The 25,757-nt window shown below is 47.0% G+C and overlaps 1 protein-coding gene across 1 annotated transcript in view; it reads right to left on the reverse strand.

The window, feature by feature from the left end:
• Nucleotides 1-25,757, reverse strand: part of LOC146833056 (potassium channel subfamily T member 2-like) — a 783,113-nt gene that overhangs the window by 15,908 nt on the left and 741,448 nt on the right. The window lies entirely within an intron of this gene.

Raw genomic sequence — 25,757 nt, forward strand, 5'->3', positions numbered from 1 at the left:
CCCATTCCATTTATTGCTTTGAGGGTGATACAAAGCAGCTTGAACGTGGATCTTCTGGCCACCATTAACCAATGCAGGGCTTTCAAGGCAGGGGAGATGTGGTCTTGCGGTTTGATATGCAAAAGTAGTCTGGCAGCCAAGTTCTGAATCTGTTGTAATCTTTTCATAGTTGTTAAAGGTGATCCGTAGTAGAGGCGATTGGCGTAATCAAATTTGGACAAAACAAGGGAGATGGGTGCTTGGACCTTGTGTGGAAATCCCAAATGGGGGAATATTCGTTGCAGAGTTTTTATAGTAACAAAGCTTGATCTTGACTAGTTTGTCCACTTGGGCATTCATTGACAGTTGGAGTCCATGGTCATTCCGAGGTTTCTTACTTCCTCTGATACTTTAGGCGGTAATCCCAGTTCATCAGGCCAGGCGGCAAGCAGGTCATAATGTTTCCAATCGCAACACGTGAGTATTTCTGTTTTGGAAGCATTCAATTTCAGATGGCTACTCATCATCCATTGATCCACGGATCTGAAACAACTGAAAATTGGCCCGTTTCTGATGTCTTTGGGGCATTCCAGTTGAAGGAGTATTTGCATGTCATCTGCATAGTTATAGCACGTGAGGTGAAATTGATTGATCAGTACCGGTAATGACTTCATATAGATGTTGAAAAGCTTGAGCGAGATGATAGAGCCTTGAGGGACCCCAGCTTTTGTGGAGTAAGGTTTGGACGAGAAAGGTGGGGTATGGATGACATTAGTTCTGTTTCTAAGGTAGGAAGTGATCCACTCTAAAGCAGTCCCCTGTATGCCGGCTTCATAGAGTCTTTGTACCAGAGTGTCATGGTCAACCGTGTCAAAGGCAGCTGAGAGGTCCAAGAAGAGTAGCGCTACCCCGTTGTTGTCAACTGTGTTCTTCAGGTCATCCCAGATGGCAAGGAGGGCAGATTCTGTGCTTCTTCCCGGACGGAATCCCGTTTGGAAGTCTGAAAGTATGGCATTGTCTTCAATGAATTCTGATATCTGGGCGAACACTGCTATTTCTATCAGCTTGCTCAGGAAAAGTCCATTTGTAATGGGTCTGTAGTTGTCAGGGTTCAACAAGTCCAAGTTTGTTTTCTTCAGTAAAGGATGTATGTAAGACTTTTTTAGTTCTTCTGGAAATATTCCGGTAGTTAAGGAATCATTGATAATTCTTCTTACTGGATTGGCAGCAGAGTTTATTAGAAGAATTGACTTGAAAGTTTGCGGTAGACATGGGTCAGAAGGGCTGCCAGTAGGTATGCTTGCTTAGGCCAGGTCTATAACAAAGAGGCTGAGTTAGAGTATTCTTGGATTGTGGTTGTGTAAAGGGGTTAGTGCTGGTGCTTTGTCACTGTTTGAAGTATGAGTCATAAAGGGGCGCTTCGCCTTGGATATGGCAGGAACATCAGGGCATATCCCTGGTGGTTCAACACCTGGCAGGTTCCCTGTATGCCAGGGCAGACGAAGTCAGCCGTCAGTGCATGATGGATCATGAATGGCGTCTTCACTCGGAGGTGGTAAAAGGTCTCTTTCGGCAGTGGGGAGAGCCTTGTTTAGATCTGTTCGCCACCGAAGAGAGCACACAATGTCAGCAGTTCTGCGCGTTTCCAAGGTAGCACTCGATGGGCAACGCTTTTCGTTGCGAGTAGAATTGCGGCATCCTGTACGCCTTTTCGCCTGTACCACTTCTGCCCAGAGTGCTGAAGGAGATCAAGCGCGACCGGGACCAAGTCATTCTTGTGGCTCCAGACTGGGCACGAAGAGTCTGGTACCCTGAGCTCTTGAGCATGGCCATCGATCCTCTGATCAGACTTCCTCCATGGGAGGATCTTCTGTCGCAGCAGCAGGGGACGGTCCTCCACCCGAACCTGTCCAGCCTCCACCTCCTTACATGGAGATTGAGCGGCGACTGTTGACAGCTTTGGACCTCCATCCCAAAGCCTGTAATGTCATCTTGGCAGCCAGGCGTCCGTCCACTAAAACGGTATACATCTGTAGATGGAACAAATTTGTGGCATGGTGCACAGCTAAGACTGCGGATTCCCTTTCTTCCCCTCTTTCAGAGGTTCTCCTCTTCATTCTATCTTTGGCCCAGCAGGGCTTTGCTCTGGGCACTCTTAAAGGCTACCTTTCAGCCATCTCTGCCTTTCTGCGCCTTCTTGATCAGCCTTCTCTTTTCAAGTCTCCGATTGTAAATAGATTACTAAAGGGCATTACTAATTTCTTTCCCCCTTCTCCCTTCGTAATGCCCCAGTGGGACTTGAATCTTGTTCTTACTTTCCTTATGTGTGCTCCCTTCGAGCCTCTACATAATTGTCCTCTTTGTCTTCTTACATTGAAGACCGCCTTCCTGCTTTCCATCACATCTGCTCGCAGGGTGAGTGAGCTTCAGGCTCTTTCCTCCAAGCCTCCTTCTCTAGCAGGTAATTCGGACAAAGTTGTCCTGCGCATTAGGCCCGCTTTTCTGCCCAAAGTGGTTACCTTTTTCCACATAGGTCAGACCATCACATTGCCCACCTTCTTCCCACCTCTGCACCCTTCCAAAGAGGAGGAGAGACTCCACCGTCTGGACCCAAAACGTGCGATGTCCTTCTACCTTGACCGCACTAAAGATTTCTGGGTGGACAATCGACTCTTCATGGGTTATGTGGGTGTCAAGAAAGGTCAGGCCGTGCACAAACGTACCATATCTCGATGGGTTGTCCTATGCATCAAAATCTGCTATTCTTTGGCGAAAAAGGAACCTGCGCGCCCACTCTACCAGGGCGACGGCAGCCACTACTGCTTTGGCACGTGGAGTTCCGTTGATTGACATTTGCCAGGCAGCCAACGTTGGCTTCCTTGCACACGTTCAAACATTATTGCCTGGATAGCTAAGTCTGGAGAGACATCTTTTTTGGCAGCTCTGTTCTCCTTGACTTTCTGCTGTGAACTTAGTTCACAGACCCACCTCTGGGGTTAGCATGGCTGGGGTATCTATTCTAAGGTAAGGAATCTATAACTAATGGTCTCTTTCATATGAACAAGTTACTTACCTTCGGTAACGATGTATCTGTAAGCGACATACATCAGTTATAGATTCCTTACTGCCCCACCCATCCTCCCCGTTCTGCGAACTGACTTCTAGGGAAAAGGACTCCCAAGGCCCAATGCGCAGGGGCAACGTCATCCCGGCGACCACGAGGCAGACGATGGACGCGGAGTCGACCGACACCACCTACCGATGCACAGGGGTACTGGCTACAGAAAAATTCTCCGGACGCCTGGGGGTAATTATAAGTTAAGGAATCTATAACTAATGTATGTCTCTTACAGATTCGTTACCGAAGGCAAGTAACTTGTTCGATAGCAACGTATGTCACATAATGGTTTCATCCTTTTTGGGTGAACTCCATTTATTACTACTAGTTTTCGCAAGGTTCTCATCCATCTTCTTGGACTTGGATCTTCTTTTGAATTGGCTATTTCATGCAGGAATTTCCTTAGAAATTGTTTTCATTGTGCTCTTAAAGGTGTCTTGATATTCTACCTTTAGGGATTAACTTTACAACCATGTGCCCCAATCTATTATGGGTTGCACTTCTTTTTGTAAGATGCTCTTTTCACCTGTATACCAGGGTATACCAAGGATTGTCAAATTTCTGCCCTTCTACTTGGTGTGGTTTAGAGGTCCTCCTCTAATGAGCCATTGTAGCTCTTGTTTAGCTTGTATTTTATCAGTAGATTGGCTTCTCGTGGTTTGTTTTTTGACTCAGTGGGGTAATGACCAACTATTACAGTCGAGTAGGGGACGTAGCTTGGTGGAGTTCATGTTTTGTATGCGATGGCCAGGTTCATTCTCTGGTATCTCCAATCATTAAATAATAATTTTCTAATTCAGCTTATGCTCTGTCTGACTTGTCCTGTCATATAAAAAGAATGGACATCTTTCTCTGGGATTTCAATATAGATTTGTACTTCAACTTGTCCTTTCTAGGCCAAGATATATCCTTATTTCTTGCTCTCTTTTTGCAGTGGTTTTGTTCAGGATTATAGTCTTTACAGTCTCACTTATGGCTCATGGTTGGCTAACATTGTTTTTAATACTTCACCATCCAGTTTTTTTGTTAGTGAGTGTTGTCTCTCTGTCTCTTTACCCATTGTTTTGGAACTCTGATCCTGATTATTCAGTTCCATGCTACTTGTTCTTTTTGGACATCAGCATGGTGGTGGCTGCAGTCTATAATTGAGATGCTTATAAATACATGACTGTATGTATGTAGATATATCTGTATAGCGGCTCTACATATATATGTGCATTTTCATATATGTTTTTGTATCTTTTTTGACAAGTGTAGAATTGTCAATCTTGTGTAGAATTGCAACTTAAGATTCAATTTACGTGTATCTTGTGTAGATTTGCCTGCTCTCTCTCTCTCTTTTATTGCAGTGCTACCGCTATTTGGTATTGTGTATGCACTTGCTCTTCATTCCACTTTTTGGAGTCCACACTTAGTGGTCTTCACTCTAAATTAGAGTGTTTTTTCTAGGTCAAGTGTTCCATTTTACTCAGTACTTATTCATGAGTGGTTCTCCTGAATTTGTCGTGCATGCATTAATCCATTCTTACTTTGGTGTGGATGTGTTCTGTGCCTCCTTTCTCCTTTTTCTCAGAATACGTTTCCTTCTATTATGATTCTGCTGGCAAAAGGGGCTATAGCTTGGTGACATTTGCTGTTGCTGCTGGACATCAAGGTTCCAGCTGTCCATAGGTCATCACATTTGGAATTATAGGATGTTTATTATAACTTCAACGGTGGTCCTCTGACACAATGTTTCATTACCATAATCACGTTGTTCCGTGACTTCCAAGGCTTTTCTTCTATATGTTCTCCGTGGTTATGGGGAAATATTGTTCCTTCTCATGCATCTTCCTACATAATTCGGTCTTCTATTTTAATTTACATCGGCTAGTCCTCTTTGACAACGTTTGGTAGGGTCAGTTTACAGACCCTCCTCCTGGTGGGGTATATCTATGGCATTTAATTTAAAAGTTAAGGAATCTGCAGGTAGATGTCTCTATCAGTTGAACAAGTTACTTACCTTCAGTAAGAAAACATGTTACTTACCTGTAACTACAGTTATCCAGTATTGGTATCTTTCATAGATTCACATGCCTGAATCATTCCCCGTCGTCGGGATGGGGGCCCCGGTAAAATACAAAAGTAGTGCCATAAGTAATAAATAGGCCAAAAGAGGCCAAAGGCTATATCTTAGTAGCCTATCTACGTCCTTATAGGAAAAAGGAACAAAAGTCAGCTCCAGCCAATCAGCTACCAGCACCCTCTAGAGCACTCCCAGCAGAAGCCAGTTCTCCTCAGATTTTCCAAGCACAATTGGGAAGTAAGAATCCCCAAAATCACTGAGAACTGACTCCACGGCAAGGAGGGTGGGTGCATGTGAATCTATGAAAGATACCAATACTGGCTAACTGTAGTTACAGTTAAGTAACTTGTTTTCTTATCCAGTATTGGGGTATCTTTCATAGATTCACATGCCTGAATCAGAATAGCAAGCAGTACCTAATTGTACTGTTGTTAGAGGATGGTGGGAGACATGTATTCGTAAACTCCAAATGGACAGCCATAATCTTGAAATATTGTAATGACAAAGCATTAAAGACAATAATCATATTAAAAGAGACAGCGGACATAAGCATGAGCATATATAAATATAGCTTAAAGCATAGTAACTTAGAAATTGTGAAACATAGGAGCATGAATACTGTAACCAATATAGCAGTAAAGAAAGAAAGAAAGCTAATAGTAGACAAGCTTATAAGAAATCTAAAGGATCTGTCCTTAGTGAAAGATGGCGTAACACAGCTAGTCCAACCGCTGCATCCTCCCTTTGTGCAGATTGGAGGCAGTAGTATCTCGTGAACATGTGGACATTCTTCCATGTCGCAGCACAGAATATTTTATCCAGTGCAACCCCAGCAAACAAGGCTGTAGATGCAGCAACAGTTATGGTGGAGTGTGGTTTAGCCTTCATTGTGAGAGGTTTATTGGCTTTCGCGTGGCAGAATTGAATGGCAGATGCGACCCATCTGGCTATTGTGGCTTTTGTTACTGCGATTCCATGTTTTCCTTGACCTTAGGCCACTAACAGTTGATCCGTCTTTCTGATATCTTTTGTTTTTTAAAGATAACATTTCAAACACCTTTTTACGTCCAATGAATGTACAGCCTGTTTAGCAAGGGCTGGATGGATTCGGAAAGAAAGTTTGCAGCATTACTGGTTCATTCAAGTGAAATTGCGTCGGTACCTTCGGTATGAACTTCGGATTTGTCCGAAGGATCACGCAATCCTGTGTAAAGCATAAGAAGGGTTCTTTGATCATAAAAGCCTGAATCTCACTGACTCTTCTTGCGGAAGTAAGAGCCAGCAAGAGGGCTACTTCCAAGTGAGGAATTTAAGCTCTGTTTTTATGGATTGGTTCAAATGGTCGTCTCATCAGTTGTGCTAGAACCACATTGAGTTCCTACTCTGGAGGAGGTGCACACACAGGAGGAAAAGTGCAAAAAAGCCCTCTCATGAATTGTTTTATAAGAGAAGATGAACATAAAGAAGGAAGCTGAGTAGATTTCCTGTATCTGGAAAGAGCAGCTAGGTGAATCTTGATTGACAAAAAAATGAGGCCAGACCTGGTCAGTGAGAGCAAGTCATGTAAAATCTGTTCAGCAGGGGCTTGAACTGGATGAACCTCACTGGTTTCACACCAACAAAAGAATCTTTTCCATTTTAGACGATATGTTTTGAGAGTGCTTTCAGCACGGGATTTAGACAGTATGTCCCAACAGTCCTGTGAAATATTGAGGTCTTTGACCTCTAGGAATTCAGGAGCCATGCGTGCAAGTGCAGGGACTGTGGATCCGGATGAATCACCTGGCCCTTGTTCCGTAATAATATCGTTGTTGTTGGATGAAGGCGAATGGGTGTGTCTTGTGACAACAGAAGAAGCTCCTGGAACCAATACTGTCTGGGCCAACGGGGTGCAATCAGAATTAGGCGGTAGCCCTCCAGTTTGATCTTGCTGGGCACCCTAAGGATTAATGGAATGGGGGGAAAAGCGTAGGCATAAATCCCGGACCATCTCATTGAAAGGGGATTCCCCCTTGACCCCGGTTGAGGGAATCTGCTGGCATAATATTGGCATTTCTTGTTCTCCTGTGATACAAACAGATCTAGAGCTGGTTTGCCCTATGTCAGAAAGATTTTGTTCACCTGAGTTTGTTCCAACTCCCACTCATGGCAGCCGGATTGAGACCTGCTTAGTGTATCTGCCAGGGTATTGTGCAGACCCTTGACATGCTCGGTCTTCAAGGATATTCCGTGGATCGTTGTCCATTCCCACAATTCCTGCGCTTCTTGGGAAAGCGTCACAGATCTGGTTTCTCCTCGTTTATGTAGTACATGCTGGTCGTATCGTCGGTACGGACCAGCACTGAGGAACCTGCTATCCTTGGAAGGAAAGCCTGACGAGATAAAAATATGGCTTGGAGTTCCAAACTGTTGATGTGGCGTTGTTTCGGTGCCTGTGACCACTTATCCTGGATTTGCAAATCCTGCAGATGACCTCCCCATCCTTCCATGGAGGCGTCTGCTGTTAAGACAAAGTCCGGGATGTTTTGCAGAAAGGTGAGACCTTGGGCAAGATTTGCAGTTTGGGACCACCAATGGAGTGCGTCCACCATTCGTGCAGTTATTCTGATTACACCCTCGAAAGACCCCACTGCTTGTTGCCATTGTTTCTGTAGTTCCTCATGAAGAGGTCACATCTTGAGCCGTGCCAAAGGAACCAAGTTGATTGCTGAAGAGCACATCCCTAGGAGCGATTTGAATATTCAAACAGAAACTGACTTTCTTCTTGAAATGGTGGTCGCTAATTTTTGAAGGCGCACTTGACGGTCTTGAGACAAGAATGCTTTTCACTGGATGATGTCCAGGGGCGCTCCTAGGAACAAAATGACCTGAGTTGGAAGCAAGTTCGATTTGCCCTGGTTCAAAGTGAGTCCCAGCGTAGTGAACAGATAGAGATAAGCTGTTGTGGCAAGATTGGCTTCCTGCTCTGACGGAGCTTTGAGCAGCCAATCGTTGAGGTATGTGAAAACTTAGATTCCTCGAGATCACAAGGTCGCTGCTACAGGTTTCGTGCACTTGGTGAAAATCCGTGGCGCTGATTTTAGGCCAAACACGAGCACCTTGAATTGAAGTGGGTGCCAGCCACTGTGAAGCGTAGATATTTTCGGTGCTTCAGATGGATAGTAATATGAAAGTATGCGTCTTCCATGTCCAGAGAAGTCATGAAATTCCCTTTGTTTAAGCATCCCAGAATATCGGAAAGCGTTACCATCCGAAATGTTTGCTTTTCGAGAAACTTGTTGAGTTTGCGGAGGTGCTGAATCGGTCGCCATTCTCCTGACTGCTTTTTGATTAGGAAGAAACAAGAATAGAAACCTGTTCCTCTCTGTGTGGATGGTACTTCCTCTATCGCTTCCTTGAGGAGCATGATCAAGACTTCTTTGCGCAATAAGTGAAGACGAGGGGGGAGGGGGACCCCTGGGCGGAGTAGTAGGTGGTTTCTGGACAAATTCCATTGTATGGGGCGGAGCTTGCTAGCACCGGAGATGGCCACCTAAAAGAAGGGCTCCGCACTTTCAGCACACAATCCTATACATATCCGGCATTAGCGTGTAGAACTTACTTTATATCCTAACGCCCTGCATTGCTCGGTAGCTGGGCTACCTGAAGATCCTCTCTGTTCGTCCCGGGGCGAGGTGTGCGAGATACGGCGACTGCGGTGAAGCGACGCGCTGCCTGGGCCGTGAATCCCCGGTCACAGGTGTGATACTAGCCGGCCGGAAGTGAGGCTTGACGAGGTGCGCGCTCTCGGATGAGCCGGTCGGAACATTGGTGCCCTTGGACGCAGACATAGATAACTGAGGGTGAGCCGAAGATTGTTTGTCCCAGAGTGAGGAGTGACTGAGCGCCGTGCGCGGCTGTGAGGACGCCGTGAACGACGAAAGCCCAGCAGATGCGGCTCGCTGGCGGTGGCAGATAGAAGACGCGGTGAGTGTGGAGTGAACAGTGCGAGACCGGCGTGCACCCACCGAGGCACGGGAGCTCTGCTACACGCCCCTACCCTCCATAACAACTCGGCTGGAGCAGGTGAGGGGAGCGTATAACGAGATAAGACCTGGCATATGTGGTGCCCCTCCCCGGGACTCCTACTGCATGCTGCTCAGCGGGACTTGGCTTCCCTCCCCTTGACCTTCCATCCTGAAGCTACCTGGCACCTGGAACTGACTGCCTCTGTATTGATGTCTTCACCACTGTTGTCACGCATTTTTTTTTTTTAAATCTGCGGCGCACAGACACGTGGAGACTCCCAGTTTTGGCTGCCCAGCACATTCTGCTCATTGCTGCTGTGAGTGCATAAAGACAGAGGGGTGCATTGACCTACGCGGAGGTCCAGGGTGTGATCGCTGTCTTTCTCACTGCTAAAGCGGTGCCTACGCTTGCCGGCCTGTGAATACTGGAGTGGTCGTTCAGGCTGAGCGCCTATCTAAGTTTGGTGCATCATAAGCAACGCAGGGCTGTTCACTCCTCACCTAAGTCCCCGTCTGCTATAGCCCACGTAAAATCTGGTTGTGTTCGCGCTGACATTCGGGTCCCTGGGGAGACCAACAGATGCTTGCAGGTATGGGCAGAACGGACAAAACGCAGCAAAGATTGATGTTCGAACAGCGTAAGCCTCGAGATCGTGCACTGTCAGCAGACGACAGAGAGAGTGGTGGAGAGGGGAGCCGGGAATCGCAAGATGGCGACATCAAGTCTACGCTGGCATCGATGGAAAAGGGCCTGCAAAGCTCACTAACTGTCTTAGGTACGAAGATCGATTCCCTTTCCTATCGCATGGATAGGATGTCTGAAAGATTAGACAAACATGCGGAGCGCATTGACATGGCCGAACGTCTTATCACAGAAGTGGAAGAAGCCCAGACGGAAATGGACACAGGCCACAAACGTATAGATATGACGCTCCAGGCGTTGCAGGATAAAGACGAAGACTTAGAGGCGAGGTCCCGGAGAAGTAACCTACGTATTACAGGCCTGCCGGAATTGACGTCTACTGGTAATATAGAACAGTTTATTGAGAAATTATTTGTCACGTTGTTGGGCAGTGATACCTTCTCGTCCATGTTTGTGGTCGAGAGAGCGCATTGTTCCTTGGGTCCTCGTCCGGCGCTGGGTGCACAACGAAGGCCAATAATAGCAAAGTTACTGAATTACCGTGACAGAGATGCAGCGTTGAGTCGCCAGAGAGAAACAGACTTTACACTATGAGGGATCTGTGCTCGCCTTATACCCTGATTTCACCATGAAGGTCCAGGAGGCGCGTCGTCAGTTCGTCTCACTCAAGAAACAAATAAAAGATAGCAACATTAATTATACAATGCTATACCCAGCCCGCCTACGTGTCAATCGCCAAGGCAAGTCACTAATTTTCACAGACCCCAAGACTCTGCAAAAGGCAATGAAGGACTGGTCCAGAGATCTGCGGCACAGCCCAGACAGAGATGCCTTGCCTGGTGCGATAGGAGGATCCCTGGAGGAGCAGGACTGATCTCTTGAATTGATCACGACACAGATAAGACACTTGTTTCTGTGGGGGCCGGGGATTGTAATACTGTTTGCTTGATATTCTGAACATCGGGAGGCACTGGGGGGTAGTTTGGGTTTTTATTCTTAAAGTAGCTCGACTGTTTTGATGTGTTCCTAACGTCTCTCGTGGTTAGACGCTACGGGACGGGGGGCGAACATGGTCACTAGATTGACAACATTGATATATTGCTTGCAGGATATGTATTCTTTTAGCTAATGCGTAATATAGGCATTAGGGTGTGTGTGGAGGGGGCTGACAATTGCTACTCATTAGGTCGACAGTACACTGTTGGCAACCTCCGCCTACGTGTGAATCACACACTGGGGGAATTGTTATTGTTGCATCTAGGTGGGGGGGATAGTTTTTTTTTTAGTCCCGAACGGCAGTATGCACGAGTTGTTCAGAGGGGTATTTTTGGGGTGTTTCTTCTTCAGGTCCTGGTTGGGGGGGCCTTGATGTGGGTGGAGGGTGAAGGGTTGATGAGACTCAGACGATGTTGTAAGCAAGACATTAGACAACTTCACATGCTACACAGTTCTTCTGCACCATGCATCATTGTGATATGGCGACATTGAATGATCCCGAGGCACATAAAGCGAATGACGGGCGGGATTCCGGGAAGGACACGCTCAGATCACTCACATGGAATGTTCGGGGATTGAATGACCACAGAAAAGTTTGCAAAGTCCTTGCATATCTGAAGAGGCATGCAATTGATGTGGCACTTGTATAAGAAACGCATCTCCCACTCAATTCCCCAATGTTACGCTGTAGAGGTCTGTTAGGTAACACCCATGCTGCAGGCTTCACCACACACGCGAGAGGTGTTTTCACATGGGTCAACCCTAAGTCAGCACTCACCATCACTCCATTGATTACTGATATTGAAGGCAGATATACCATTACTAGGTGTGGTGGAAAGGGCATGGATCTACTCATGGCGATTATATATGGCCCAAATTTCGATAATCCTGAGTTTTTTTCTGCACTAGTCAACAGAGTGGACTGCCATAGCGAGAGCTTACAGTTGTGGGGGGGCGATTTCAACCTGATTCGTAACCCTAGCCTGGACAGATCGGGGGGACCTGTACGTTCCATTACTGCAGCTGCCAGGGAGCCGGACTGTGCGCTAGTTAGGTTTGACTTAGGCGACGTATGGCGTCTGACGCATCCGCACACTGGTGGCTATACACACTACTCTGCATATCATAACATACACACTCGTATTGACTATTGGTTTGCAGCTAGATCACTTTGCGATAAGGTCCGCACTTGTCAGGTGTTACCACGTACACTCTCTGATCATTCACCGATCCTCTGGGTGCTAGATACACCTTGCAGGCTAATACCCCCGTTTACTTGGCGTTTCCCTCCCTATTCCCCACTAGATGCTGTATTCAAAGAAGAACTGGCCGAGGCTATCGAGACATTTTTTGATAAAAATGTAAGCTCTGTTGAAGACTATCAAACCATTTGGGAAGCATTCAAAGTCTACATTAGGGGGATCACTATATCCAAACACTCGGGAGTCCTCCGATCCATCCGCAACCGCCTCACAGACTTGGAGGGTAAAATTAAGTTTATAGAAACACACCTGTTGTCAGCTACGGACTTATCAGTTGAGGGAGAACTTGCAGAGTTGCTGGGAGAATACAATATGGCAGCGGATGACGAGATCAAACATCTGGGCAAATACGCCACAGCTAGAGCATATGGTGAGAATGAAAGACCAGGCTCCGTCTTAGCACGGTTACTTAAGAAACGAAGGGAAGCGATGCAAACGGTAGAAGTTAGATCAGCTGAGGGCCAGATTTTGTCTGACGTTACCGAGGTTGCAGACAGTTTCCGTCAATATTATTCTGAACTATATGCCTCTCGAAACGCTACCACAGACGATCATATAAATGATTATTTGGCGCACATTCAACTACCGTGGCTCTCGAACATGCACAGGGACTTCCTTATTAGACCTAAAGAAAAAGACGAAATTCTCCTAGCATGCGTGCGGGGAGTGCTCCTAGGTCTGACGGCCTCACGGTTGCATTCTATAGGGCATTCATAGATTTACTGCTCCCACAGCTAGTGACACTGTTTGACGACATGTGTGTTACAGGGACTATGCCACCCTTTATGTCGGAAACTGTGATAGTGGCCCTTCTCAAGCCCGGTAAGCCCTCGGAGGAATGTGCCTCATATCGCCCTCTATCTCTGCTCAGCGTGGACACAAAGTTGTTTGCAAAATTTCTCGCTAATCGACTGGTCCCTCTGGTCCCAATTTTAGCTGCACCGGAACAAGCGGAGTTTGTTCCTGGTAGGAATTTGACTTATAATCTGCGCACTTTCTTTGGAGCTCTGCAACATATAAAATCAGAGACACCGGCTGTAGCCATCTTCCTAGACATAGAGAAGGCATTTGATTCTGTAGAATGGCCATTCATGATACAAGTATTGACTAGGATGGGAGTGGGCCCGGTATTCCTCCAGCTATTGGGCACCCTTTATAGCAGGCCCACGACTAGAATAAAAATCGGGAACATGGTCACAGACCCAATACGCATTTCCAGGGGCACGAGACAGGGCTGCCTGTTATCACCTTTACTTTACACTATAGTGGCAGAACCCTTAGCCCGTGCTTAAGGGAATATCATCAGAATCGGGGTATATGCTTTCCACGTTACAAAATCATAGTGTCCACATACGCTGATGACACACTACTCTATGTCTGGCACCCGGAATCCAACCTCTCGGCAGTACTCCGTGAGTTGGTGAGCTTTGGTGTACTCTCCGGATTACATATCAATTGGCCGAAGTCCATTGTCTTTCCACTTACACCTGCCACTACTCAATGCGACCTAGACTACCCTCTGTTATGGACCACAGACGCGGTACGTTATTTGGGTATTAAAATACATACGGACTCAGACGGTGTTCAGGAAAATTTATGGGACGACCTTTAGCAGATTAGAGGATGATGTCGAGAGATGGATTAAGCTACCACTGTCCTTGCTAGGTAGGATAGCCATCATAAAAATGGTGGTGCTGCCACGACTACTATTTTTATTTACCAATATACCTATGGTTCTCCCACGCATCCTCTTCAACCGCCTCAATACCCTGATGGTTAGACTAGCATGGGCCAGTAAGCAACCACACGTTAAGTGGCAAATACTGGTCCTACCTTATTCCATGGGTGGTCTGGGTGCCCCAGATTTCGATCTCTACTACAGAGCTGCGCAAAGCGCACACACTTTCTATTGGATACACGGCTCCTCAGACATACCGCATCTTCGAATTGAATCGGAGGTGGCGGCCCCGCTCCCACTACCTGCAATGCTCTTTCAGGCTGCAGATCGGAGGACATGCATCCTGGATTCGATTAATGCCACAACACATGCCTGGCACTACTTATTTCAGCAACAGGCGGGAGCGCTCCTGTATTCACCGAAAGTCTCACTAGAATGGTGCATGTGGCTAACACCTTGCAGGGAAAGGGGGGGTCACACTAGCACTGAATACCTTAGGTGTACACACAGTTGGGGAACTGTTCGATGGCGGAGTCTCTAAAACCTGGGATGATTTTAGCTCCAATGAACCGACATCTACCATCTTGACGCAATTTCAATTTCATAGAATTCGGACCGCACTGAGAGAACTACTGGGGGAAGAATATCTCGAGCCACCGGAGCTATTAGCTTTAACACACATCATACGAGCAACATCCCCAAAGCGTATAGTAGCCAATATTTACAATACATCTATGGCATACAGAGCGAATCATTACACAAAGGCTCGTTTAGCATGGCAGCGAGATTTGAATATAGAAATAGCAGACGCTATGTGGACCTACTGCTGCACCAGCACCAAGAGGATCTCACTTAATGGTAGGCATGGACTAGTACATTTTAAATACCTAAACAGGGTATATTGTACACCAGAGAGGTTGTACAGATACGGATTAAGGGATAGCAATACATGTGATCGCTGCCATGCACAATTGGCCGACTTCCTACATCTAGCATGGACTTGCCCTGGCATTGCTGCCTTTTGGGTCTCAGTATTTAGTGAATTAGGTCAAATAATTAAGCAAACCCTAGAACCTGACCCAACACTGGCATTATTGGGCTATTCTAAATCAATTCCCAAAGGAGACCGCCGACTGGTAGATAAGGGATTGTTGATGGCGAAACGCAGGGTGGCAATCAACTGGTCTCGCGGTCCGCTCCTTACGATTTCTCAGTGGAAGAACGACATGACATTCTGTAGCACGCAGACGGAACTTTTAAGTGAACTACTCCCCCCCCCCCCCCCCCCCCCTGCAAAACAGGCCCAAAAACGTCTGGGAATTATTCAATACTTATCAGCACACTTCAACTGGCGGAAACAACGTAACATATGATTAACCCCAGGTTTGGCATGCTAATTGAGTTGATGTTATTATCCCTTGCATTATGTATGGTTTTGTCTAGTCTTCCTACATGACATGGTTTTTCGAGTGCAGGACTAATAGTAGGCTGTACAAGAATGTGTGTGCGCTAATGGGAATACTATGCTCATAACTGTGTTTTCTGTATCCCTGCACTGTCGTTAACTGTTGCCACTGATCATATGTTAACAAAGTGTATTAAGTGTAGTGTACTATTGCATTGCTGAGTCTCACTGTAATTTGTTCGAAGGAAAACAATAAAATAAATTAATTAAAAAAAAAAGAAAATTCCTGTGTATGACCCTTGGTGACTAGGTCCAGCACCCAGCGGTCTGAAGTGATCTTGTGCCACCGCTGTGCATAAGCAGAAATTTTAGTGCCCACGGGTCGGGAGGGAATGTTGACTGGCACCCTGATAAGCTCATTGCTTTCTGGCAGAGTCACTGCCTTGTTGCTGCGTTCACTTACGGCCGCCCTGGCGAGAGAAACCAGCCGTCAATGACTGATGGTATGACGATTGGTTGTAAGACTGGCGAAACTGAGGCCGATATTGTCAATATTGTTGATTTGACTGATATCCGCCTCGGTATGTTGTGAATCCTCACCCTCTGGCTCCCTCGAAAGGTACACGTCTATATTGCAGAGTGCCCAGAGACTTTTGCAGTGTCCGTGTCATTTTTTATTGCTAAAAGAGCCTCATCGATATGTTTTCCGAACAGTGAGTCCCCATCGTACGCCATGTCCAGGATCTTAGTCTGAACCTCATGTCTGAAGGTAGTAGCTTTAAGTCACCCCTGGCGTCGAAGAACTGCTGCTCCAGCTAATTGCCAAAAGCTTGTGTTAGCGATGTCTAACGCACAATTAATTGTTTCGGAGGCAGCTTGTTCACCCTCTAATAAGATTTTCCGGGCCTCCTGTCTTTGTTCCTCCGGGATGAGATCTATCAATCCCGCCATATCGGATCACATCTGACGGTCAGATCAGCCAATGATTGCTAAAGCATTAGCAGCTCTAATTGTTGCCGCTGCCAGAGAAGAGAATTTCTTCCCTATAATGTCAATGCGACGTCCCTTTCTGTCTGGAGGAGTGGTAATAAGTGTTGCAAGGTTCTCCGAACGCCTCTGTGCAGCCTGAGATATGACCGAATCCGGTCTCGGGTATCCTACAAGGCAAGATGGACTGTCCTCTGGAGCACAATATTTTTTCTTCACACGAGGAAGCACCGCTGGTATGGATGCTGGCGTCTTCATGATTTTTACGCCCTCCTGCCAGATGTATTCGATAATAGGAATAGAGCGTGTGACCTTTCTAGTGTCCTCTTTTAAATCATGTAAAAAACAGTGTTTGCTTGAGAGTGATAGGTAGTTGGAACCTAGTGGCTGCCCTTTGCATCAAATTATGAAATCCTCTAATGTCTTCAGAAGGAGAATCAGAGAGTAAGCGCGGAGGCGGAGGTGGTTTTGGGATTATACAATCATCCCAGCATTTGCCTGATCAGGCAATTCACCTTCCTCAACTTCTTCGTCTGAGGAGGAAGTGTCCTGGTGTCCAGTGTCAGGTGGACCCGGTGCATGAACTGGTGTACTAGGTATAGTAGGCTCTGGTACCGGAGCAGGAACTGCTACCTGAGGAAGTGCGTTCTCTGTCGGAATTTGCTGAGGAGGAAATCTTTTTTTTAATTTATTTTTTGTAATTTTTCAAAATAACTTTATTGAGGCTCTGCACAGTACATCAGCGTAATGACAATCAACCATGGTATTGCTGGCTACATACGACAGAAACTTACACCTTCCCATGCAGATTCTCCTCCTATAAACAACCCCCCTTCATCCCCACTTGGATAACAGCACACCCACTGGTCAAAGGTTAACAGAAAACTACAGTACCCAGAGAGCTACATAGTCCCAATATCCCTCGGGGCAACTAAAAATCTCACAATGCGGGCCTTATCTGTAAAGGCAACAGCAGATAGATGTATGTAACCTCCCACGACTAGATAGGGCCCCAGGCATATCCCCCCGCACTCACCGTGGTTCTCAACAGCCCTGTACCGACTCAGCAATGCAGTTCCCCAAGTCCTCAACACTCATCCGGGGGGAATCTCAATGGAATTCCTGTGTCCCCCTCCCCCTCGGGCCCCACCTCCGTTCTCGCCATTACTGCACCATGGGATGTGTCAGAGTTCAAAAGATAGGCAGTTAATGGACCCCAAACATCCTTCGGGCGAGAGTTCATAGGTAACACTTCCGCATAATCATGTAAGTGTCCTTGCCACGTAGCCATCTCATTTATCCAGTCTTTGAATTTGGGGGCTCGGCCCCGTCCCCACCGACAAGCTACCTGCCGTTTTGCCAGAAACAGTGCCAAAGCTAAATATTTCTAATGTACTGTTTTGATGCCCTGAATAAGGCCCAATAGAGCTACAAGCAGGTCCGGGACCATATGTACCCCGATCATGGTGGAGAGCCCTTCGAAGACTTGTACCCAGTATGTGGCCACTTGAGGACAGCCCCATGCTAAGTGTAAAAAGTCCGCCCCCTGCTGCCCACATCGTGCACAGCGATCATGCTCCCTCAACCTCAATTTGTGTAATTTAACCAGGGTATGATATAGTCTATACAAAAACTTAAAGTGTATGAGGCGAAGACTACTGTTACCAGTAACCTCCTCTGTCTGCCTGCAACCTATCTCCCATTGCTCGTCCGTCATTGGAGCATTCAGATTCTCCTCCCACTCCCTTCTAGCCCTTGGAGAACAGGAGGGAGGTCCTTTACGGATGTGTTTATACAGGGTTGACACGACATGCCGTGGAGTGTCCACCCGAAGAAGGTCATGCAGGAGAGCGAACGTTTCGGGTTCATCTGGGAACGCAGGGGTGGCCGTCCTTACACTCTGCCGGAGCCTGATGTACATGAAACGATCCATAGTGGAGGGCTCCCAGCCATCAAAAAATTGTAATCTGAGAGCGGAATTGCCCCCCGACTTAAAGATCTCCCCAGGTGGTGTAATGCAGATTGTCCAGTAATTTGAGGCATAGCCCTTCATGAGTGACCTGTAATAAGGGGTTACACAGCAGACGTAATTTGAGGGAATACATCATAGGAGCTCCCACCCTGCGCGCAATCTGATCCTACGCAGCCACCGTACAATCCACCGTGAAAGGGTCGCGCTCTCGCCCCGTCACCTTAGTGAAGAGGTAACCTTCTGGGGGGGTCGGTGACATATAGCCATCTTTCACCGCTAAGTGTGGCATGAAGGGAGGTGGATGGAGCCAGTAAACTGCAAAGTGTGCCTGCGCGCAATAGTAATAGTATTCAAAATTGGGAACATCTTATCCCCCCTGCTGATACGGTAACATCAGCGTGGCTAGGCTACGTCGCGCCTGCTTCCCCCCATATAAGTCGTGTAAGTTGTGAATTTAACTCATTAAAAAAAATAGCGCCCAGGATTTTAGGGGATATTAACAAAGTGATATAGAAGTTTAGGGAGTAGGACCATCTTTATAAGGGAAATCCTACCCGCCATCGACAGCGGAAGGTGGATCCACCTGGCAACATTGTCAGTAACCGCTTCCAGCGCCACCACACGGCTGAGGAGGAAATCTTTGACGGTAATCCGCCAACATTTCCTGCAGATCCTGAATAAGTGCTGGAGGAAGATGAGCCATCTCCCTATGGCGTGGCTCCTGCCTGCGATGAAACTGATAGGCATGACGTGGAGCCATAAATTGTTTGCGATAATGTCCCTCCTGGTAATCATCTTCATCCTCAACGTCTTGGCATTTAACAATGAGCTCAGATGGACTGTGAGCTACGCCGTAAGGACCCTCATCATCCTCATCATCATAATCCTCCTCCTCCACGAAACCCTCTAAAAGGTGTGATGGCAATAGAGGAGACACTTTACTATAGTCCTGAAAAGGCTGTTGTTGAAAAGGCCTTTGAAACGTCTTGAGCTGGGAAACTCTCGTTGACAGGGGTGTCAACGGTGCAGAAACAAGTATTTCAGGAAGTTCCCTCGTCGACGGTGGCAAGATAACAGACGCACTCATTGACAATGGTCGTCGATGGCTCGGTCGTCGACGGTGCTGTCGTCGACGGTGACATCATCTATGATGTCGTCATCGACGGTGGCTTCAGTGATGGAATCTTCCCATTGTCGACGGGCTTCGACAACGGCCTCGTCGTAATAGTCATCCTTGTAGATGAGATATGAGAGGAAATAGCCGTTGTTCTAACAGTTGCCGTTGACAATGGCGTCGACTATGTAACACATATCATCGACGATGAAGGAACAGTCGTCATCGACACAGATTTTTTGAAGCGTTTTTTACTTACAGGGTCAGTAGAGGACGATCTTGGACGCACTGTAAGCGGTGTAGATGGCGGAGACAACGTTGGCTCAGAGGAATGTTTAGAAATCCTCTCTCTGTAGACAGGCTTATCCTGGGAAGTGTTAAGGTGTTTCCTTCCCTCACCTGAAGAGCTTTCTTGAGATCTAGCCCTCTTACTAGATGTGGAAGATCGGTCCTCTTCCTCAGCCGAAGAATGAGGTCGTTCTTTAGAAGACCTGAGCCATAAAAGTAATCTTGCCTCTCTACCCCTGAGAGTCTTGCTGGGAAAGGTACGGCAGATTTTACAGTCTGTTGCCTCATGGTTACGGTAGAGGTAATAAAGACAATCTTTATGAAGATCATCTACATGGACCCCCTTCTTCCCACAGGTCCTGCAGGAGCGGAAGAGGCCTTTTTTGTCAGACATGTTTGCTTGAAGAGCTGAAGAAAAAAAACTGAGTAGCACTCAGGGAGACTCCCTTACACACAACGTGTGGTGAAAATCTGAGGAGAACTGGCTTCTGCTGGGAGTGTTCTAGAGGGTGCTGGTAGCGGATTGGTTGGAGCTGACTTTTGGTCCTTTTCCCTATAAGATGTAGCCTTTGGCCTCTTTTGGCCTATTTATTACTTATGGCACTACTTTTGTATTTTACCGGGGCTCCCATCCCGACGACGGGGAATGATTCAGGCATGTGAATCTATGAAAGATACCCCAATACTGGATAACTTATTATGTGGTAGAGACATAGTCTAGCCACAGATTCCTTGACGCAAGACCATCGTCCCGCTCTGCGAACGAATTTTAGTACCCAGTCTGAGTCTGGTGACTTAGTGAGCTAATGTGTCCACTGTGTGGGCCTGTGTTTGACCTTATGGTCACAACATTGAGTTGGGTAACAACAAATATCTGTTATTCTGCCCCAAGATACCCTTGAGTGAATGTGCGATTTACAAATACACATGTTTTGTTATTACGGGTACACACCTTCAAGGACCCTGGTTTCTCTCACCAGTGATCCCTGTCCTCATTCTGGGGCATATTTACAAGGTGACTGTGCCATCAGATCATCACTTTTTTTGACGTTCCGGAGGCACAATGCCCTCCATCATAGTTACGAAGTGGTGTTAAGCCACTTTGCGCAGCTTAACACCGCTTTGTAAATATGGTACCGTCCGTGCAATGGGTGTTGCTGTGGGCGTTCCATCGAAACACCCATTGCTTTTTGACGCTGCCCAGATTTGCAAGTTCGTGTAAATCTGAGGCAGCGCCAAAAAGTAACGCCATGCAAAAGCAGGTGTTATGTTGGCTCAACAAGAAATAGTTTTATTTCTCCTCATTTTTGCTTTTTCTATGTGTACTGCATTCTGCAATACACATAGAAATAACAAAATGCCATTAATGATTCATTATGTGCAGGACGGTATCCCTTCCCACACAAACAATTATTAAATAATGAGAATTGCTACTTCTATGTGTGCTACAAAATGCAGCACACAAAGGAGTAAAATAATCGCCATTATTGATTATGTGCAGGAAGGGACACCTTCCTGCACATGAACAATCCTTCCCTGCCATGCAGACACCCTTGCACTATGGCGCAAGGGTGTCTGCATTGGTGCTAGGCAGCTAATTTTAGCACCAGCACTAGGGAAAACACAGAGGTGTGCCATATTGTTGTAAATACAGCGCATCCCTGCGTTTTAGAAACGACGGAGCGTGGGGCTCCAAAATTTGGCACAGCTCCGCTCTGTCATTTCCATGTACATATTGCCTTCTGTTTGCTTTATGGTCTGTGTTGTCTTTCCAAACAAGGACTTTGTCTGGGTATTACCTTCTCTTTCTTTAAGAGTTTGTAACTTTTGCTAAATAAAATGTTTTTACCCTTTTTTAGCACACTATTAACACAGCTAGTTTCTACGGTGGCTCCGCATGTTGGTGTGGAATCTGATCATAGAATAAACTGATGTGAGCGCATCAGAGGGCGTCTTATATAGACTCTGGTGACATCAATGACGTGGTCGACATTGACTGGGAGTTGCATGACTCCACATATCGATGTGCAGAGGTTCTGCTCCTGAAAAATGTCCAGATCCAGTCTGGCCTCTCAGGAGAATTCAAAAGTTAAGGACTTTGCGGCTAGACTATGTCTCTACCAGATAATGTGTTATCGCAGGTAAGTAACTTGTTCATCAGTGTCTCACCAGCTTCCAAATTCAACTATATACAGGAGTCTAAATAAAAATGTAAGTAAAGTATTCCATGGATTTTGCGTATAGTTCAAGATGGTGAATGTAGAATGCTAGTTCTTTGTATAGTGGACCAAAATGAGGTACACTGTCTAAAGAGTCCAGGCAAACCCCAATTGGTTTACAGATGCACAAATTATATAACACAAATGCTTTCTTTTGTGGTAGTATGGGGGAACAGTTAGGCTCATCAGAGGGTAGTGCTAAACGTCTATTGTACACACAAAGGTAGTAAGGGTGACACACACTCAAAAAGAAATCAAACACCAATTAAAAAAATAGCACAGATTCCATGTGAATTTAGATACCAAGAGCATCGGAATTGGGTAAGTACTTTTCGAGTTATGAATTCTTACAGGTTTCAAAAGGTCACACTTAGTGCAATATCTAGAGTGGTAATGTTATCATATGGGAGAAAAATATGTACTTCATTCTGGCACTTTTAGTGACTTACGGGGCTCTTCTCCTGGACTTAAGGTATGTATGGGGCAAGGTCCAAGTCAACACCAAAAGGTCACCTCAGGCGGCTCTGGAGCAGCCGGATGCAGAGGTGTATTTCAGCGACTGGGAGTCCAGTCTAGGCAAACCCAAAAGTGGGCTCAGCCTTTGAGGTTCTCAGGACCCCTTTGGCACTGTCACCTTTTCAGACTCAGGCTGTGGGGTGCGGGAGTAGAGGTACTTTGAGGTGTTGGTTGGTGGCATATAGAGGCTTATTCTTTGCCTTGGTTCTGCAGAAAAGGGGCAAACAGGACAGCTGGGCCACTCTCGATGTGAGTCTCACTATCCCTGATGTTCCTCGTTGTGCAGGTCGGTTTTCTTCGGCGCTGGTGTCCGGGCTAGATATAACAAGCCATAGTTGCTACAAGGGGCCCAATATTCCAGGTATTGGTACTGTGCTGCTCCGTTCGGTACTGGCGTCCCCACACTTGAAGGAAGGAAGGGTCTGACCTGTGGGAGCACTGCGACCTCTTTCTGGGCGGCTGCAGCGTCGATAGTCCCTGTAAGTGGCAGGGCGGTGAACAGAATCTTGCTTCTTTGGTGCCTGTAGTAGCTCCTCTACTTGAAGGAAGTTTCTCTGGTGATTTGTGAAGCATTTGCATCTCTTGGGGTTTCTTGGAGTCTGCACAGTGGCAGGACGAGTCGGGTTTCTCCATGAGGGTTGGAGCCAAGTCAGCAGTTACTCCTCGGTTCTGGTGTCAGCAGTCTTCTTTGTCCATTCCCTCCTTATATCTGCCAAAACCGAAGTCCTTGCATCAGAGGTGCCACCTAAATACTGTGATTATGGGCATTGCAGTGAGTGTCATGTAGTAGCCAATGGGCTACCTACCTTTAGGGTGACTAACGCCACAATATGACCACTCCCGTGGGAATTGGGCTTTACCGTGACCCAGAGGACCTTTTCCACCAAAACCATGATGGCGGAATTCTCCTAGCTGTGTTCACTTCAGGTAGCACACCTTAGGGATGGTACTAGCCTGAGGCTGAACACGCCTCCTGACTAGCTAATTTTCCCACTTGTCCTGTTGCCTAATGGGCCTGGGCAGGGGATGGCATTTCCCATGTCTGGGGAAGCTAGAGTTGCATATCAAAGGCGGTGGAGCCCTTTGAAACCTCCTGCCTTCATATGCTGATTACTAGTCATCCTGCTTGGAGGAGGTGATAACACCTCCTGCGAGAGCAGGCACTGTTTCTGACCTCAGAGTGTGGGCTCCCATCTCAAGGGGTCAGAAACGAGTCTGTGGTGGCAGGCTGAACACAACCAGTCAGCAAATACACTAGGGGTCGTTGGTTTTCAGGAGGTACCTCTAAGATACTCTCTGGGTGCATGTATTAATATATCCATCTCTGGAATCAGTGTGGGTTTATTAATACTAGGTGTTTGATACCAAACACCATAGGTTTCAGTGAAGCCATTATGTAGCTGGGAAACTCGTTTTGGCCAGTGCCCAGTACATACCTTAAGATGGCTTCCCTGTTCACTTATACTGTCAGTAATTTAACTTGCCAGCACAGGAGCATATATGCTCATGCAAATATGTCCTCAAATGTAATAGAATGCACCCTGCCTTAGGGCTGTAAGGCCTGCTGTAGGGGTGACTTACAAATATTACATGCAGTGTTAGGGGACATGGCCCACAAAGTGCATGCCATGTTGTGTTTTCACTTTTTAGAGCACCTTGTCACACACCCTGCAGTGGCAGTCTGCATGAGTTTGGTGCTGGGTCCCTTAGAGTGGCTCAAGGCATATTGCAGCTCTTGGGGACCCTCTTTAGTACCTATGCTCTAAGTACCTAAGGGTACCACTTACCAGGGACTTACAGAGGTGCTAAATGTAGGAGAGTAGGGTCTGCTTCCTATGTTCACCCCCACTCTTTGCTTTTGCTCCACTGATTTTTTGACTTTAGTGTGGCTGTGGGCCTGCTAATCAGACCCACAGCCCAGCTGTTCACTCTCTAAATTGATACCATGTACTTTAGGTACATGCCAGATTAGATATTGGGTCACCCTTATCAGTCCCTGTACAGTGTACCATAGGTACCCAGGGCATAGGTGCACCCAAGGCCTACCAGGGGCTGCAGCATGTATTATGCCACCCCTGGCTGGTCCTCTTAAATTGACACCACTGGCTGATCACTCAGCTGGGGCAAGATGGTGTAATCACCCCTTGCTTAGATATAGTATACCTATATCTAAACCTATATATAGACACATAGTTACCCATCAGTCACTCCTATGGCAGGCCTTGACAATCCTGGAGGCAGAGTGCTTGGTATTATGTGAGATGGTGCTCAAGCATGAGCTGAGCCTGTCTGCAGCTTTCGGAACCATGTCCTTATAGCTGTTCTATGATATCGCCTACCATATACTCTTAAGTGCATTATAATCCTCGCGGTTAAATGCCAACTTTGGTTTGGCTTTATCAAAACATGTCGTGTAAGGTGTCATACGCTTTGGAATACTACCCCCTCGCCAATTCTGGCGACGGGGGTAGCATTCCACCCTTCTAGAGGGAGAAGACATGTATTAGCTACTGTACCCGGTGAAAGATAACTCGAACCTCAGCATCACAAAATGGATGCTGCTGCCACCGACACAAGTCTGACCTCCTGCAGCTGGGAACCCTTCCAGCAAGGGAGGCCTGGACAATAGGTTTCCTGTCCGGGGAGGTGCAAGCACCTCCCCAGACATCCTTTAGTGTATTGGGGCAGGGTGGGTTGAATGAAACGGGACACTGCCTGGGGCACACAAGGTGCTCCATGCATAGCCCGGTTCAAACCAGTTGCTGGGGCACTCCAGCCCCGGTCTGGTGCGAAACTGGACAAAGGGAAGGGGGTGTAACCACCCCCCTCCCTGGTCCCACCCATAGGAGGGACCTAGCAGGTAATTCAGCTCCTTAGTTTAGTATAAAGCTAGGAGCTGAGTCTAGAGACTTTAGATTATCCTGGACCAACACTCTGATACAAAACTCTTGGACCTTCGACATTCTACAACCAGAAGACTGAAGAATCTCCCTTGTGGTCAAGGAGTGACCACCCTGTGCAAACAGGCACCAACCAGCTAACTGCCGGTTTACTTTGTTGACGCTCCTGAGGGATCCCGACGAGACTGCTCACAGGAACTGGACTTCTCCGACCTTTATCCACATCCACAACCAAGCTGAGACCCGTGGTGGACACGAGAAACGTGGGACCAGACGCCCTGGCCATCTTGCGACCTGCTGACCTGCGCTGCTCCTGAGGTATCCTCGAGGATGTGCATTGGGGACTGAGATACCCCTAACCCGAGCACTCACTGCACCGAAGCCCAGCCCTCCATACTCCACGAGTACTGCGTGGGGCCCTTCTGCAGTTTCCTGCTCGACGCGTCTTCCCGGTTGCTAGCCCGTTGGCTAGTGAGCCCTCTGAAGACGATCCTTTTTCTTCCTACTGCTGGTCTGGTTGCTCCCGACTTGCTCCTGCTTCCCTGCAAAGGAGAAGCCCCACAGACCTTGCTGGTCTGTTCTGACACGAATCTTCACATCATGCGTGG

The sequence above is a fragment of the Triturus cristatus genome, chromosome 4_2 (assembly GCF_964204655.1).
Source record: "Triturus cristatus chromosome 4_2, aTriCri1.1, whole genome shotgun sequence".
In the NCBI taxonomy this organism is placed as follows: domain Eukaryota; kingdom Metazoa; phylum Chordata; class Amphibia; order Caudata; family Salamandridae; genus Triturus; species Triturus cristatus.